The following is a 14,423-nucleotide window of genomic DNA, read 5'->3' on the forward strand; positions in this document are numbered from 1 at the left end:
TCCATCATGAGTTCTTTGGAATTGTCTTAGATCCTTGCACTGATGAGAAGAGCCAACTCTATCACAGGCGATCATCACAAAATGTTGCTTTTACTGTGTACAATGTTCTCCTGGTTCTGATCACTTTCAAGATATTTTTAAAAGACAAAATGTTGTAAAATCATTTCCACCTCCAGAAAAAAAGATATATAGATTCTGAATGTAGATCAAAGCATACTACTTATACTTTTTTGTTGCTTTTGTTTGTTTGTTTGTTTCTTCTTTCTTGTAGTTTTTCCTCTTGTTCTGGTTCTTCTCTAATAATATGACTAATGTGGAAATGTTTGGGTTTTTTAAAAATTATTTTATATAACCTCCACTGACCATTTAATACTGTAATGGAATTCTTTTATACCTCACTAATTATCTCACTACCTCTCGCACCAGAGAGACTCTTTCAAACATATTTATTCATGTCAACTATCTCATGTCCTTCTCCCTCTTTCCCCTTAGCTATGACTGTTGACTCTTCTCTCCTCTGATACTACCATCATCCTTTTGCAGGCCCTTATCACCTCATGTTAGGACTATTACAACATCTCATTAGTTTTGCTGCTTCACATTTCTCTCCTCTTCAGTCCTGTCCTTTCAGAGGTCAAACTGATGTTCAAAATTAAATATCTAGTCAAAAGAAAAGAGGGGAAAAGGGGAGGAAAAGGTAAGAAAAGAAAGGGGAGAAATAGCAAAGGAAAAAAAAATTAAAATGCATTCTATTCTGTGAACACAATAGGTCTCACGTTCAAATCATGAAAACTTTTCATTGTAATTTATCTGTCATCCCTCTGTTTCTTCATCAAGTTAGGTGTAAAATATCAGAGCCTCTGAAATGAATTTAGAACTCAATATGTAGCTGCTCATTCTATTAATAAGACAAGGAACAGCAATGTCATGGTAAATATTTAATTCAGATGGAAATGAGATTCAAAGTAATGAAAATAGTATCAGCCTTTTTGTTGAACACTGTTGCCTTCCTCTAGAGGCCTTCTCCCTCACTGCCCCTCCTCCAATAATTTGTAGGTGCTGACAGCACTTTTATCTCTTTAGCAACTTAGAAAAATTAAGATTAATATATAGTAAGTGCAATAGAGACAATTTAAGTAATAAAAACATCATGCTTCTTCCCAAATCTTCCATCACTGGCTGTCTTCCTCTAAGTAAGTTCCTCCTTGAAGCAGTCAACCCCACCAGTGTACTTATGACAAAAATCTAACCCAGCACTATCTTCATGATCTTCCAGTGCCTCACAACCCACATTTCTATCTTTAGTTAATGGTAATTATGTCTTTAGAAATCTCCTCAAAGTCCACCATTTCTGCTTAATTAAATTTGGGTTAAAGGATTGATTCAGAGGCACATATTGCCATTTCTGTCTCTGGGACTCAGTTTCCTCATCCACAAAGTGACAATATTCAGCTGGATGCTCTGTAAAATGCATTCTAGCTCTAAATTCTCAGAAATGAAATGAACTCTGAGTCATTTACCTTTTATCTTTGTTGTTGTTGATGTGTTGTTTCAGTTATGTCCCTATTTGGGGTTTTCTTTGAAAAGACACTAGAATAGTTTGCCATTTCCTTCTTCACCTCATTTTACCAATAAGGAAACTAAGGCAAATAGTGTTAAGTGACTTGCCCAGGGGCATACAGCTAGTAAAAGTCCAAGGCCAGATTTGAACTCAAGTCCTCTTGACTCCAGGCCCAGTGCTATATGCACTGTCCCGTGTAATTGTCCTTATTCATCTTAGGATATTATTATTATTATTATTATTAGTAGTAGTAGTAGTAGTAGTAGTAGTAATAATTTATTATTTATCACTAAATTCTATGCTTGTCTAGCATCAGTTTTTTTTTCATATATAGTGTCTGATGAAGGGAACTTCATGATTGTTAGTCATACAGGTGAACAGAAGGGAGAATTATATATGTACTCATTCTTTAAGCATTTCCCCAGTCAAGTAGACATATGACCTATGTTCTACCAGAATTTGTAATGCTTGTTGACTAGTTATTATCACTATTTTTTAAATTTCCAAGGTCAGCATTCCCTACCTGTTTTGATCAATGACTGTAATTGAGAATCCATGCACATCATACATGAGCCATAAATATTTGATGATGATGAGAATTTTCTGTAGTTCCTTTATAAGCCAGATTTATTGTTTTACTTTTTCTCTGTAAAGGCAGTAAAATGAGTTCAATATCTCAAATGGTTTAGCGATTATATTTAAGATGGAAAAAAGTACCTTCCTAATGTCTGCTTTTTTACTCCTTAACTTTTTTTCCCCAGTAAAACAGTGTCAACTTTTATGTCCTTTTTAAATGTTGATTAATTGTTCATTTTTGTACCTTCACCTTTTCCCTCCTAAATTAGGTAGGTCCACACTTAGTTTCTTTTGTTTCATTTTTACAGTACAAATTTACCTTAATCACTCTGATGAGAATAGCAGTCTATTTTTATTAGAAAAATAATATTATTTTCTTGTTTAATTTTTTAACTTTCTCCATATTGCCTATACTGGAAATTCTTGACATTATTTTGCATAGTCTTTTCTATGCATACACCTGGTCATATCACCCCTCCTCTCAACTATCAAAAGGTACTCTGTACTGACTCCTGAGGAGATATTTTAGCCATCTCACTGACATTCAAGTTCCTGTGGTAGGAGCAGGTACTGGGTAATTCCAAGAAACTTCCACTGGAGAACATCATCATCTAATTCCATTTTATAATTAGATTATGATAATGATTTTTAAAAGCTCACCAGAATTATACTTCATTGAATACTATGCAGCCACATTGGGTAATGAACATTGTTAAAGCCAGGTAGTCAGGCTTGGTTTTGTGGTAAAAATTATTTGTGGTAAAAAATTATTGGAGTTTTCGCTGACTCATTTGGGAGGGGCCACACCAGGCCCAACCTGAAGTTACATATGCTACTGAGGTCAGAAGGAGAACTCTCCATAGGCAGTTTTGAAGGACTTCCCCTTTTGGGGAGGGGAGATTGAATAATCTCTGAGGGTAGGAGAGGCTCTTCCAGAAGGCTCTCAGGCTTGCCAACGGGCTCCTTGGTCTTCTCAGTGATGTGAGAAAGCAAGCAGACTTTCCAGGTGTGATGAATTAAGAGAATTTATCTGTATATCTTTTTCCTATTTCCTTATCTTTGATTTTTATTAATTTCACCTTTGTTGTTTAATTCCCAAGTAATAAAATCTGATCCTTTTGTGGAAAAAAAGCTGTAAGGCTCCTTTCTTATTGGCCTGGGTGAAATATCTAAAAGGGCACTTCAGAGGGGAAGGAGCTTTGAAACTAAAGGTCCCTCATTATTTCCAGGACCCTAATATTTCGGCAAGTCACCCAATTAATGCTCTGCGTATTAAATTTCAGCCCCCACAGTTTGGGGGAAAAAAGATTCTAAATATATAAAAGGAATTTCAGGAAATTCTAAATGACTACTTAGATTTTAAAAGAATGTACTTTATTCAAGTAAATGGCCTTTTCTCAGTCCTCATTTTTCTTGACCTCTCTGATCATCATTTTTCCTTGATAGTCTCTTCTCTCTAGGTTGTTTGGACACTACTCTCTCTTGGTTCTCTTAACTGTCTGAACATTACTTCTCACTCTCCTTTTTGGATACTCATTCAAGTCACAGTGATTAACTGTGTGAGCTCTGAATCCTTTTACATTATTTCACTTGGTAATCTCATCAGCTCGCATTGGTTTATTTATTATCTCTATGCTGATGATTTGGAAGTCTACCTATCAAAACTTAATCTCTCTTAGGGGCAGCTAGGTGGCGCAGTGGATAGAGCACCAGCCCTGGAGTCAGGAGGACCTGAGTTCAAATCCGGCTTCAGACACTTAACACTTACTAGCTGTTTGACCCTGGGCAAGTCACTTAACACCAATTGCCTCACTAAAAGAAAAAAAGAAAAAAAAAACTTAATCTCTCTTATGACCTACATTCTCCTGTTTCTAAATGCATATTAGATATCTTTAACTATGTGTTCTCTAGAAAACTTAAGGTGAACATGTCCAAAACTAAACTCAATATTTTACCAAAAACCTCTTCCCTTTAAAACTTCCCTATCATTTTCAAAGGCACCATGAATTGTTAAACATTATTAAAGAGAAAATAGATCATCTGTCATAAAAAGCTTGGTGTGAAATTGTTATGAAACTAGTCTTTCTAGAGTCTTTCTAGAGACTGCTGTTGCTATAGTTTAACTAGAATTTAAAAACAAACAAACCACTGTTTAAATTTATCATGCTAGCCTTATGAAAAAGATGGAATGTAATGGGCTACAGCAGAACATTATATGAAGAATTTGGAATTGATTAAATGGCCTGACAATATCCACTTGGAAGTTAACCAGTGAATTAATTACTTCAAGAGTTTGTTTTGTTTAACATTTTTAGTCTTGACAGAAAAAGACACTTTAAGAAAACTTTCAGATTTGCAGATGGTATTAAACTAGTAGGGAGAGCCAAAGGGAGAACAAAGGTCCAAAAGAATGTTGACAGATTAAACACTGTGCCAAAACTAATAATATGAATTTAATAGAAAAAAGCAAAAAGCCTTAGATGTGAGCTCAAAAATTTGACTTAAAAACAAGATAGTGATAACATGTTGAGATAACCATTTAAAAAGATATGAGAATTTTATAAAACTGAAGTTAAAAAAAACACTTATTATGCTAAATACATCCTATCAGACTCCTGTTATTGGATAAGTATAGCCCTATTACATAAATCAGAGGATAAAGCACAGAAGGAAATTATAGATGGATATCATTAATGAATATTGATTCAATTTAAATATAAACTGTCAGACTACTGCCATTTATTCAGGAAATCATTCATCATGACCAATTTGGTTTTATACAGGGTATGCATGTATGGTTCAACATTAGGGAGAAAATCAACATAATTAATCATATTAAAAACAAAAACAACCCCAAACAACTTAATTATCTCAATAGAAATAGAAAATGTCCTTTTCAAAGTAAAATCAATCAATCATTTAAGTAACATTACTTGGGTGCCTATCATGTATCAGGAATTATGTTATTCATTTCAGAAACAAAAATTGTCAAGAGAAATTCCTTACTCTCATTGATCTCAGAATACAAAAAGGGAAGATAACATGCAAACAGCTATGTCCAGCTTACATACACACTAAAGATAATTTAAAATAAATCATATATAAAAATCATAAATTATTTGTAGATTATTTATACAGACATACACACAAACATGAAATTAGAGAAGATCAACAGAAAGCAGTAAAATTAAGGGGGACTGAAAAAGGCACTTTGCAGAGAGTGTTACTTTAGCAGAGATTTGCAGCAAACTTTTTAAGCTAAGAGATGGAAATAAAGAAGGAGATAATTCAAATAATAGAGAAAAGCTATAAAAATTGTTTAATGTTGGAATACAGAAATGACCTGTCTCTATTCTTATGTGGTGGGGTGGGGTGGGGAGTGTACACTTAATATTATTTCACTCCAATTACATGTCAAGAAGGTTTGTTTGTTTTTTGTTTCTTGTTTGTTTTGTTTTGTTTTTTGCAGGGTAATGGGGATTAAATGACTTGCCTAGGGTTACACAGCTCGTAAGTGTCAAGTGTCTGAGGCCAGATTTGAACTCAGGTCCTCCGGAATCCAGGGCTGGTGCTTTATCTATTGTGCCACCTAGCTGCCCCTACCCATCACATGTAAGGCTAGTATTCAACATTCATTTTTGGAAGATTTTTACTTCCAAATTTTTCTCCCTCCCTTCCTTGCATCCTCCCTTCCCAATACAGCAAGTAATCTAATATATGTTATATAGTATATTCATGTTAAACCTTTCTGCATTATCCATGTTGTTTAAGAAAAATCAACCACAATAAAGAAAAAGAACAAAAAAAGTGAATATAACATGCCTCACTCTTCATTGAGATTCCATAGTTCTTTTTCTGGCTATGGATAATATTTACCATGAGTCCTTTGGAATTGCCTTGGATCATTGTATTTCTTAGAAGAGCTAAGTCTATCGTGTTGATCATCACACAATGTTGGTGATACTTTGTATAATGTTCCCTTGGTTCTGCTCACTTCACACAGCATCAGTTCATGTAAGTATTTTCAGGTTATTTTGAAACCTGCTTACTCATCATTTCTTTTTTTGGGGGGGGGGGTTGTTTTTTGGTTTTTTTGGTGGGGCAATGAGGGTTAAGTGACTTGCCCAGGTCACACAGTCAGTAAGTGTCAAGTGTCTGAGGCCGGACCTGAACTCAGGTACTCCTGAATCCAGGGCCGGTGCTTTAACCACCATGCCACCTAGCTGCCCCCTTACTCATCATTTCTTAAAACACAATGGTATTCCATTACATTTATATGCCACAACTTGTTCAACCATTCCCCAATTGAAGGGGATCCCCTAAGTTTCCAATTATTTGCCATCACAAAAAGAGCTTCTATAAATATGTTTATACATGTAAATATTTTCCTTTAAAAATAATTTCTTTGGGATATAGACCTAATAGTGATATTTTGGGGTCAAAGGGCATGCATAGTTTTACAACCCTATGTGCATAGTTCTGTGATGTTTTATTATTATTATTTTCTCACAGTTCCAAGTTGCATAATAGTTGGATCAGTTCACAACTCCATCAACAATGCATTAGTGTTCCAATATTCCCACATCTTCTTCAACATTTATCATTTTCCTTTTTTTTGTCATATTAGCCAATCTGATAGGTGTGAGTTAGTACCTCAGAGTATTTTTAATTTGTATTTTTCTAATCAGTAGTGATTGAGAACATTTTTATATGATTAGAAAGAGCTTTAATTTCTTCATCTGTAAACTGCTTGTAGTAGCCTTTGACCATTTCTCAATTGGGGAATGATTTGTATTCTTCTATATTTGACTCATTTCTCAATAAATTTGAGAAATGAGGGCTACATCAGAAACCCTATCTGCAAAAAAAATGTTTCATAGGTTTCTGATTTGCTTCTAATCTTGATTATATTAGTTGTTTTAGTATAATTAAAATGACCAATTTTGCATTTTATAATGTTCTCTATATCTTGTTTGGTCATAAATTCTTCCCATCTCCATAGACCTGACAGGTCAACTATTATATCTTCATGTCTAAATCATGTACTCATTTTAACCATACTTTGGCATATGGTGTAAGATGTTGTTCTATACCTTGTTTCTGCCATATGATTTTCCAGATTTTCCAACAGTTTTTATCACTGAGTTTTCACCCCACAAGTTAAAGCCTTAGGGTTTATCAAACAGTATATTACTATAGCCATTTACTACTGTATCTTATATACCTAATGTGTTCCATTGATCCACAACTCTATTTCTTAGCCAGTATCAAACAGTTCTAATGATTGTCACTGTATAATATAGTTTTAGATCTGGCATGTTGAGGCCACCTTCCTCTTATTTTTTCATTAATTCCCTTGATATTCTTGACCTTTTCTTCTACCAGATGAATTTTGTTATTTTTTTCTAACACTGTAAAAAATTTCTTGGTAGTTTGATTGGTATGGCACTGAATAAGTACATGATTTATGTAGAATTGTTGTTGTTATTGTATAAGCTCAACATGCCCATGAGCAATTGATATTCTTCCAATTGTTTATATTTGACTTTGTGTGTAATTGTGTTCATATAATAGATTGGTTTGTCATGGCAGGTAGACGCCCAAATGTTTTGTATTGTCTACAGTTATTTTAAATGGAATTTCTCTTTCTATCTCTTGCTTTTGAGCTGTATTGGTCGTATATAGAAATGCTAATGATTTGTGTGGGTTTATTTTATATTTTGCAACTTTGATAAGTTGTTGTTTCAAAACTGAATCCATAGAATTCTCTAAGTTGTAAGGGCCAAATTTAGTATGAAAAGAGTTAATTGGGCATCTTGCCCTAATATTGGGGTAAGAAAAGAAACAGTCTCTTTCAAAAACACAAAATGCAGGTTTATTAATGATAAAAATTTTAAAACACAAGTGAGATCAATAGAACTAGAAACAATGCATAAATCTCTGGGGTAAAAAGGCCCCAGGCATCAGAACCTGCCTTCGGCCCAGCTAGCTCCAAAGAGCTAGTTTTGCATCAACAAAACAAAACAAGCTCACCACAACCAAAATCTGTTGATCTAAGGATAATTAGTTGTAGTCTCTTCTGTTTTGATCCAAAGGTAAAACACCAGCAGCTCCTCTAATTGTTTGCCTTCCTTCCTTCCCTGTTTCCCTCAGAACCCTTTCTAACCACCTCCTAAACTGTATCCAACTGAATCTAACTGACCCCTCATCCCCACAGGAAGGGGGTGAGGGACATTTCTTAGCCATGCTGAGTCTCTAATTGGCTCAACACACCCACATGGCCTGTACCATTATAATCTTGCCAGACTCACGTGGGCATAGGGGAGGAGGCTTAGATACATAGTTTTCAATAAATGTTCACCGTGGTCAGAGTTCCTTTTGTTTGTTCTATTATCTCCCAAAGTACACACCCAAGCTTACGTCTTTTCAGTCTGACCATAATAAAGCAATGATAGGGTTATGAATACCCCAAATCACAATTAATTCCTTACAAAGTATAGTATCATATCATCTCTTTGCCTATTCTATTTCCTTCAACTTCTTTTTCTTCTCTTATTGCCAAAGCTAACATTTACAGTACAATATTGAGTAATAGTGGTGATAATGAGTATACTTGTTCCATCCTGAAAGTTACTGGAGATACTTCTAAATTGTGTCTATTACATATAAGAATTGATGATGAAAAAAATCATGGTGGTTTTTTGGATAGATACTCCTTATCATTTTAAGGAAAGCACCATTAATTTATATTCTCTCTAGTGTTTTTAATAGAAATGGGTAATTGGTCAAAAGCTCTCTCTGCATCTATTGAGATAATAGATTTTGATTGGTTATGTTTTGAAATGGTCTTTTGAAATATTAATAGTTTTCCTAATATTAAAACAGTCCTGTATCCCTAATATAAATCCCTTCCAGCCATAGTGTATTGTCCTAGTGATAAATTGCTCTAATCTCTTTGCTAATATTTTATTTTATTTTATTATTTTTTTGGCAGGCAATGAGGCTTAAAGTGACTTGCCTTCGGTCATACAGCTAGTAAGTGTCAAGTGAGTGGGGTCAGATTTGAACTCAGGTCCTCTTGAATCCAGGGCTAGTCCTTTATCCACTGTAATTCCTAGCTGGTACCCTAATATTTTATTTTAAAAGGTTTTTTTTACTAGTATTTTATTTTATGTTTTCCAATTACTTGTAAAGACAGTGTTCAACATTCATTTTTGTAAGATTTTGAATTCCAAATTTTTCCACCTCCCTCCCTTTTCCCCTCCCCAAGATAGCAAGCAATCTGATATAAGTTATATACAAGTATATATGATATACATTATAATCATATTCAACATATTTCCATATTAGTCTTGTTGTAAAAGAAAAATAAGAACGAAAGGAAAAAAAAACAAGAAAGAAGAAACCAAAAAATTAAAAAGTTAAAATAATATTACTTCAATGTGCATTCAGAATCTATAGTTCTTTTTCTGCATGTGGAAAGCATTTTACATCATGAGTGTTTTGGAATGTGTAGGATCATTGCATTGCTGAGAAGAGCTAAGTCATTCACAGTTGATCATCACACAATCTTGCTGTTACTATGTACAGGTGTTTATTTCTGGTTCTATTGCTTTCACTCAGCATCACATGTAAGATTTTCAAGGTTTTTCAGAAATCTGGCTGCTCCTCATATCTTATAGTACAATACTATTATATTGCATTCATTTGCCACAATTTTCTATGCCATTCCCCAATTGATGATCATCACTGAATTTCATGGCAGATAGATTCCCAAATATTTGTTATCTACAGTTATTGTATTGTATTTTATTTTTTTAAATTTTATTTATTCATTTTGGTTGAGGCAATTGTAGTGAAGTGACTTGCCCAGCATCACATAGCTAGTAAGTGTCAAGTGTCTAAGGCCAGATTTGAACTCAGGTCCTACTGACTCCAGGGTTGGTGCTCTATCTACTGCATCACCTAGGTGTCCCATCTACAGTTATTTTAAATGGAATTTCACTTTCTATCTCTTGTTGCTGGGATTTGTTGGTTATATATAGAAATGTTGATGCTTTGTGTGGGTTTAATTTATATCCTGCAACTTTCTTAAAGTTCTTACTTGCTTAAGTAGTTTTTTAACTGATTCTTTAGGATTCTCTAAGTATACCATCATATCATCTGTAAAAAGTGATAGTTTTGGTTCCTTCTTGCCTATTCTAATTCCTTCAATATTTTTTTTCTTCTCTTATTGCTGAAGCTGACAGTTCAATACAATATTAAATAATAATTTTAATGCTGGACATCCTTCTTTTGCTCTTGGGAATGCTACTAACTTGTCGCCATTACATATAATTCTTGCTGATATTTTAGATAATGCTTCTCATTTTAAGGAAAACTCCATTTATTCCTATGTTCTCTAGTATTTTTATAGGAATGGATGCTATATTTTGTCAAAAGCTTTCTCTGAATCTATTGAGATAATTATATGATTTTGGTTAGTTTTGTTATCAACATGGTAGATTATGTTGATATTTTCCTAATAAACTAGCCCTGCATTCTTGGTATAAATATAACTTGGTCTAAGTGTATTAAACAGGAGATAAAGCTATTTAAAGTTATGTTAAGATCAATATTGTAGGAAATCTTCCAGCTGATTATCAGTATCTGAAACAACTGAAAGACTTTATAACCACACCCAAAACTCTCCAGTTGAGACTTTCTAGCTGATCATCATCACCCACACCTGAAAAACTTTTAATTCTCAAACACACCCAAATTACATCACAATAATCATCTGAGATAAGACTTCCAAAGACTTAAATAGACATTTTCCTGTTTTCCTTTTCTCCATTGCATACATTAATTGTAATGACCACTGTAAGGAGCTAAAATTCTAGCTATACTGTCTAAAATATCTAATGAGTGGTCGCCAATAAATTATACGCTTTAGCAAGAGTTTAGACTTTTAAGCACTTATTAAGGAGAAGAAGAATTTGGGGAAGAGAGAAAGAAAGGCCTAGATTCATCTACCTATCTCAGGAAGCTACAGTTCTCCTGATCTGTTCTCCTTCATGGCTCATTAGATATTTTAGACAGTATAGCTAGAATTTTACCTCCTTACACCACCTACTAAAGAGGAGTTCCCCCTTTAGCTTCTGTCAATGGGTTCAATTTCTTTTCTCTCTTTTCATTACCTTTACATTGTTAGTCATATGTGTCTGTAAATTTATTGCTTCATTAAGGAAACAATGTTTCTAAATGAAGCACAGGGGTAATGTAAGAAAATAATTGGTTTTGGCAGATACTCAAAGGTCCCACCTGGAGATTAATCTAAACTGATTGAATTAAGTGGGAGTGATTGCCTTTGCTGATTAGTCTACTTAAAGTTAATTAGATTGTAACCACAACTGGCCATCCCATAAGACAGTATTGTTCTCAGAAGCTAAGGACTTTGAACTCAACAGGAGATGAACCTGAAGTCCAGTGAGCCAATGGATTTGGATGAACCTAACCAATCAGGTTAAAACAGTTTGTAAGGACTGCTTCTCCTCCATACGTATAAAAAGTTTCCACACTCAGTTTGCAGGAGCCATTCATGGTTGAAACAGGCTTGTGGTGGAGGACTTAAGGAAGAACTAGACCAGGCTGTAGCTCTGGGCTAGATAGGCCTTTTCTTAACTTTCTTAACTCCATAGGTTCTCTTTTTACTAATACCAGGTATACTTTAATAATTGCTTAATGCCCAAAGACTGGTGCTAAAGCTTCTACTTTAAGGTGACCACATATATAGATGTTAAACATCACAATTCTTTTTTATCTTTTTGTTCAGGGCAATGAGGGTTAAGTGACTTGACCAGGGTTACACAGCTAGTTCATGTCAAGGGTCTGGGGCTGTATTTGAACTCAGGTCCTCCTGAATCCAAGGCCAGTGCTTTATCTACTGTGCCACCTAGCTGCCCAACATCACAATTCTTAATCACATTGATCCTGTCTGGAATAGGATGGGATGATATCAAACACAAACACAAACACTTGTGTTTCTCTGTGTGTACATGCATACATACATACACACAAGTTCCCTCTTTGAATGAATTACAATGAGATATTCAATAATTGTCCACCATCACCCCCTATTTACCCTCCTACAATAAAATCTCTCCACTCACCACCTCTTTTATGTGAAAAAATTTCCTCCTTTCCACCTCTCCCTTTTCCCCTCTGAGAGTGAATCCCTCTTCCCTGACCCTTCATTTCCTTTGGAGATCATTCCAACAAAAATGAATCATATCCTTGCCTTCTGTCTCCCTTGAATCACCCAAATAATGATAAAGTTTTAGTTTCATGTATCAAGACCCTTATGATAACTCTTGAGTATTTTTAAATGTCAAGTTTTCTATTCAGCTCTGGACATTTCATCAGCAATGCTAGAAAGCCCTCTATTTCATTAAATTTCTGTTTTCTCCCCTGAAGGATTAAACTGGTTTGGCTGGATACATTATTCTTGCTTGTAATCCTAGCTCCTTTGCCTTCATGATCTAAGCCATGTGTTCCTTAAACTGACAGCTATAAAATCTTGTGTAATCCTGACTTGGGCTCCACAGCATTTAAAGTCTTTCTGAGGGCTTGAAGTATTTTCACTTTGACCTAGAAGCTCTGGAAGATGACTAGAATATTCCAGGAAGTTTTCATTTTGGGATCTCTTTCTGGAGGTGATTGATAGATTCTTACAACTTTTATTTTACCCTCTGAATATTACACACCAGGGCAGTTTTTCTTAATAATTTCTTGAAATTTAATGTTTTTTTCTTTTATTGATTACAGCTTCCAGGTAGTCCAAAAATTCTTAAGCTATCTCTCTTTATCTATTTTCCAGATCAGTTGTTTTCTCAAAGAGATATTTCTCATTTTCTTCTATTTTTCATTCTTTTTAATTTTTGTTTCTGGATATATCATGATTTTACTTAGTTTCAAATTTTCCAATTCTAACTTTATCACTCTCATTTTTCTTCCCATTTTTTCCTAGAACACTCATCTCTTTCTTTAACTCTTTCTTTCTTTCTTTTTATTTTTTCAATAAACATTTCTTTTATTATATTACAATGTTTATTATTATTATTAATATTTTATGTTCTTTTTTATTCTTTCCTTAGTAGTAAGGGTAGTTTAAAACCTTCATTTTTATGAGATTTAGAGTTCCAAATTTTTCTCCCTCCCTCCCTTTCCTAGCCCCTTCACAAGACAGCAAATTATCTGATATAGGTTATCTATGTACATTCCACAAGTGTTCTTTTTATCAGTTCTTTCTACAAGAGTAGATAGTATGCTTCATGATTAGTCTCTTGGGATTGTCTTGGATCATTGTATTGCTGAGAGTAGTTAATTCATTTGCAATTGCTCATCTAACAGTACTGCTGTCACTATGCACAATGTCCTCCCGGTTCTACTCATTTCACTATACATCATTTCATATGAGTCTTTCCAGGTTTTTCTGGGATCATCCTGTTTGTCATTTCCTATAGCACAATACCATTCCACTACAATAATATACCACCACAGCTTCTTCAGTCATTTCTCAATTGATGGACATTCCCTTGATTCTAAATTCTTCGCCACCACAAAGAGTTGTTATAAATATTTTTTGTACAATTTCCCCCCTTTCTCTTTTTTCACAATTATTATTGTTAACTGTTTTCCTCCATCCTATTCCCTTCCCAATGATATTGACTCTATTATCTATTTTCACTCACCCTGTCCCTCTTCAAAAAGGATTTATTTCTCTCTGTCCTCTTCCCCAATCTGGCCTCCCTTCTTTTGCCCCTCTCTCTTTATCCCCTTCCCCTCCTATTTTTCTGCAGGGTTAGATAGATTATTCCACCCAATTGAGTGTGTATATTATTCCCTCCTTGAGCCAATTCTGATGAGTGTTAGGCTCATTTACTGCCCAGATTAAATAGATTATTCCACCCAGTTGGGTGCCTGTTTTAATCTCTCCTTGAGCCAACTATGATGAGATTAAGGTCTTTGAGCCTATTCTGATGAATATAAAATTCATTTACTACCCTGCTCCTCCCCCATCTCTTCCCCCACTCCACAAGTCCTTTCCTGTTTCATTAATGTGGGATCCCTCCCCCAGTGCATTCCTCTCATCCCTCAATTTTACCCTAAAGATGTCATCATGGGGCAGCTAGGTGACACAGTGGACAAAGCATCCACCCTGGATCCAGGGGGATCCCAGTCAAAACCGGGCCTCAGACACAAGACAGTCAGCCACTGTATGACAACAGGTATGTCCCTCAACTCC

Source organism: Dromiciops gliroides, chromosome 4 (assembly GCF_019393635.1).
Source record: "Dromiciops gliroides isolate mDroGli1 chromosome 4, mDroGli1.pri, whole genome shotgun sequence".
Lineage (NCBI taxonomy): Eukaryota > Metazoa > Chordata > Mammalia > Microbiotheria > Microbiotheriidae > Dromiciops > Dromiciops gliroides.